The sequence below is a fragment of the Coturnix japonica genome, unplaced genomic scaffold (genome assembly GCF_001577835.2).
Source record: "Coturnix japonica isolate 7356 unplaced genomic scaffold, Coturnix japonica 2.1 chrUnrandom611, whole genome shotgun sequence".
Taxonomy (NCBI): Eukaryota; Metazoa; Chordata; class Aves; order Galliformes; family Phasianidae; genus Coturnix; species Coturnix japonica.
Window position 1 is genome coordinate 2726 of NW_015439984.1, and position 5102 is coordinate 7827.

Genomic DNA, 5102 nt, shown 5'->3' on the forward strand with positions numbered 1-5102 from the left:
CAGGGGGCCAGATGCTTCTGTCCAGATGTGTGGTCAGTGCTGGTCCGGCTGGGTGTGTGGGAGGCATGGGAGGGAGCTGAGTCCCCTCCAGGAGCCAGGACTACAACCTCAGGATAAGATGCCCGAGTGGATTCAGCCGAATCCCGTCCCTATGGAAGTGTAAAGGTGTCCTGCAGAGCCAGGATCCCTGCATCCCAGGGCATTGTGCCGGGGCAGGGATTCAGCTGCCAGCCAGGCTCAGCACTCAGCCTGCCCGGGGAGCTGAACAGGTATCTGTAGGGAGATGTGTGTTGGGGGAGGGGGGGGGAAGGAGACCCCAACAGCACAGGGGCCTTTTGCTCCTCAGGGTGCTGCATGAGGCTGGAGGCTCACAGTTGCACTGCCTGCTCGGGGCATTGCAGAGGGGACTTAAAAAAACAAAAGAGGACCAAACATGGGAATTCCTGCCTTTTGTTCATTTTTCTGCTGTTAGGGTAGGGATGACCGGAGAAATGGGAGACAAGCTGTATATATTAACACAGCACTGAGACTGCTGTGCTGTAGCTTTGGAGATGAGTGGGTTTGTGAGCAGCATCCTCGTGCTCCATCAGCCTTTCCTGGCTCGATGGACACAATGAGCATCAGCTTTGCTGATCCCATTCAGGTTTGAACCGCCTCCTCTGCAGCCAGAGCTCCAGCAGAGCAGAGCTCCATCTCTCCAGGTGTGAGCTCATTTCCTTCTCCAGCACACGGGCTGAGAGCAGCTGCTCAGGGCTGTGGACAACACAATCTGTGAGGCTGGCAAACGAGCTGTATTTCTTTTAATGAGACTCCATCATTAGGACACTTGGCTCTCTCTATAAGAGAGAGGTCCTTCCAAGCTGTGAACTGCCCTGCAGGATGCAAGTATTTGCCTTAGCATCTCTCCATTACCAGAAAGCCCAGGGAGGTGATGTGGAGAGATGCTATGAAAGACGTCACATTCTACAAGTAAAACTGAGCATTCCTGCCACTTTACAGTGTACCCACCTCAGTGGTTCAGGGTCGCCTTCTCCAGAGCTGACCAGCAGAGGCCTCTTCTCCTCTCCCATCCACATTCCAACTCATGACAACAATCTTAGGCCGTGGATCTGAACCAACATTTCCATCGGAAAATGAAAAAGGATTGGATTATACAGCAGGAGGAAGGTCACCAAGGAACAGTACAGGTTTGTGCCAAGAGAAATCTCATCTAACTTTTTTTTTTTTTTTTTTTTTTTCTTCTGGGATGATTCCCCATGTCCAGGAACAGCAGATGTCCAACAGCAGCTCCATCAGCGAGTTCCTCCTGCTGCCGTTGGCAGACACGCGGCAGCTGCAGCTGCCTCTGCACTTCTGGCTCTTCCTGGGCATCTACGGCTGCCCTGGGCCTCCTGGGGCAACGGCCCCATCAGGCACAGCCGTAGCCTGCGACCGCCACCTGCACACCCCCATGTACTTCTTCCTCCTCAACCTGGCCCTCCTCGACCTGGGCTGCATCTACACCACTCTCCCCAAAGCCATGGCCAATCGCCTCTGGGACAACCAGGGACATCACCTACACAGGATGTGCTGCAATAGCTCTTTATCTTTCTCTTCTTCATCTCAGCAGAGTATTCCCTTCTCACCATCATGTTCCTATGACCGCTGCGTTGCATCTGGCAAGCCCCTGCACTACGGGATTTTGATGGACAGCAGAGCTTGTGCCACCATGGCAGCAGCTGCCTAGAAGGCACTGGGGTTCTCAATTCCCTGCTGCACACTGCCAGTACGTTTTCACTGCCTCTCTGCCAAGGCAATGTTGTCAACCAGTTTTTCTGTGAAATCCCTCAGATCCTCAAGCTCACCTGCTCAGCCTCCTACCTCAGGGAAGTTGTGTTTCTCATTTTTAGTATAAGTTTAGTCTTTGGGTGCTTTGTTTTCATAGTTGTGTCCTATGTGCAGATCTTCATGGCTGTGCTGAGGATGCCCTCTGAGCAGGGACGGCACAAAGCCTTCTCCACGTGCCTCCCTCACCTGGCTGTGGTCTCCTTATTTGTCAGCACTGGCATTTTTTCCTACCTGAAGCCCCCCTCCATCTCCTCCCCATCCATGGACCTGGTGGTGGCACTTTTGTACTCAGTAGTGCCTTCAACACTGAACCCTATTATCTACAGCATGAGGAACCAGGAAGTCAAGAATGCTGTGAGGAAAGTGATGACCAGATTTGTTTTAAATGCAGTGAAGTGCCCGTCTATTGGAATTCATGACATGTAATGCAGCTTTTTACTGTTGCAAACTCTTTGTTTTGTTTTGTTTTGATCGATTTTTATAAGTGTAATGTATTAAAACTTATTATTTTTTAAAAATACTGTAATGCTTTTCACTAAAACGTCATTATTCAAATCAATTCCTCTTCAGCTTGTAACTTTTTAATGTAGCCCAGATGCACTGTACATAATGAACCAGACTCTCTGTGAACCTTAAAAGAAATAAGGATGTGCAGTGACTCTGTCTGTCCTCCTTCTTCTGAGACATTTCTGGAGCTGTCGGGGTCGGATGTTCTCAGAAACTCACAATCCAGCAGGAAGCACACGGCTGTTCATCAAACTGTGCGCTGACTTCAGCCTGCAACCGTTTCCAGCTGGTCCCTTGCCCAGTGTTCCCCATAACGCTGACAATGGAGTTTCAAAATATTCTTTTCTTATCTGACCTGACATCCTGCTTACCCAAGCCCCTCCGCAATAGCTAAGCCTTAGATTGTCCCCTTGTTCGAACTCAATCCCCCTTTTCTTGGACTTTGCAAATACTTTTGCTAGATTACTACATTCTGGGAAAGGGAAGATTTCAAATAACTTCCGCTCTCCACTTTCTGTCTTAGCTTGTGCTTTTTGTATTCTTCATAGCTATTCCCACTGGTTTTACACTGCCGTAATACACACCTCATTTCAACGTACATTAAAACAAGCAAGATGATTGCAGTAATACAAAGCAATAAAGAGTTGCTTCAGCCATGCAAAATCACCCAAATGTCTCCACAGAGCATTTAAAGGCAGTGGAGCTCAGGTAGGCTCTCTTGGTTTCCCTTCTGAATTCTGCTAGGTTGCATCGCTTGGTAGCTCTCAGAAGTCTGTCTAGTGGCACAGACTGGTATAGAGATTTGCAATTGGTCTCATTACACAGCTGGCTGGTTGTCTCGAGGCTAATCCGAACTGCTCTCAAGCGATTGCTTTGGTGCTCTACAAAAGGGGCAACTGCGGTACTCTGGCACGGTATCAGATGTGAATGATCCAATCCTTTTTACAAGTTCTCACATCCTTATATTACCTTGCAAGAAGTGTTATTTGTCTAAGCTTTCATGTCCGTCGGCTTTACAACTTCCCAATTACCCTTTATTTGTCGAACAAAGCATTCTACAAACTCGACTTTTCATACTGTCCATTCAGCCTCATAGTCAATCAGAGCTGTGAGACTCGCTTCTTCTGTTCTTGGCAGAGGTGTCCTTGTTTGTTCCATGTGTTTGCTTGCTGCTATTCAGGATTGCTGCTCTGCTACAGCTTTTCGGTTGTATCCCACAATTCCCCTTTTTTGTTTATTTGACAAGCGTTATACCATATATATAAAATTAAACTAATTATTATGTAATAACATAAATCATTAAACTTTCATTCTTAAGTGTCTCGTTGACAATATTCCTGAAGATGAACAGGAGATATGGCAAATGACAAGATAGATAGTGGTTAAATTTATTCCACTTAAAAATATCTAGACGCATTTTGCCTGCGCCTATATTTTATATATCTTTGGAAAAGACCCCTGAGGAATCAACTTTGCTGGTGTCATTTGAAGGAGTAGGTTAGGAACATGAACTCATTTTGTGTTATCCATGTTTATGACCATTCTCTTTTATGTTCATTTGAGAGCATGAATTACTTGTCCTAGTGGTTAGCACTGATTATTATGTCTCTCTGAGAGGCAGAAACTGCAGAATATGTGAGAGAGAAAGGATCATGTTGGCGGTGGATGCGATAGGCAGCGCCAGCAGGCGTCCTGCTACAAGGTGCACTTCCCTTGTCTCATCCAGGCGCGCGTGCGGGCGGGGCCGGCCGCCCCGGCCACGGATTCTCTCTTGTCTTTTTCTGCTCAGGGTCCTGAATGGTATTTCCCATTTGTACACTGCATCCGCAGGCTCATGTGATTGCGTTGGTACAGAGTCATAGTGAACACTGCTTACAATAACGATGATCCAATGGGGTCTCTTGAGGTTTGTTGCTTTTTTTGCAGAGCTACCGTCTTTTTTTCAATTTGATGCTATTGGCTATATTTTGAAAATCCCAATTAGTGATGATGTATATAAGAGTTTCTATAATGTTTATGATTTTAAGAATCATTCCGGTTGTCCATGGATTCTTTTTCCCAGGGTCTTATTTTACAAACTGAAGAAGAGGCTATGTTGCTTATGCTTAATAAATAGCGATTAACTGGGATACATTTTACTGAAATACAGCTAGAGAGAGGCTATTCCCAGATATTTCCAGCTTGTACATCAAATCCTAGTAAACTTATATTCTAATCTACTTTGCCTGATAAGATAGGAAAGGATTTTACACGAATGAGGTGTATCTAATTTAATTGTTGCTTAATAATGTGTCTATAGTGCTTAAATTTATTTCCAGTAGATGTGTGAAGATTTACTATCTACTATGTTCTTACCATTACGTTAAAATTGATTTATTTTTGGCAATGATTCAACTTAAGATACATAAGCAATATCTTTAATGAAAGTAAGAGGCTGTATAATAAATCATTATTAATGGCTGGTGTTTATTTTCTGCTTTGAGTTTATGAGTGCCGTACATGATTGCGGAACGCCATTTAGGGCCATTGTCCTTGTAGAGATAGCACAAGCTATATCAGAACTCTAGTTTAGCAAGTGTAAGGACTTCCGCAGTTGCTCCTGTGGCTATATTTCGTTTATTTAAATAATGTTAACCTTGTCTTGTTTCCTTGAGCATGGGAGCCCGAGAGATACGATTTTCCACAACTTGGTTGTTATTGCTAGCGATGCACGATTCAAAAATTAGCATCAAACAAAGCCTACGTATATAGTTCTTTCTGTGGTGTGT

General features: G+C 45.2%; 1 pseudogene; it reads left to right on the forward strand.

Annotated features, from left to right (window-relative positions):
• Positions 1-1273: 1273 nt before the first annotated feature.
• Positions 1274-2253, forward strand: LOC107307461 (annotated as a pseudogene).
• The last annotated feature ends 2849 nt before the right edge of the window (positions 2254-5102 follow it).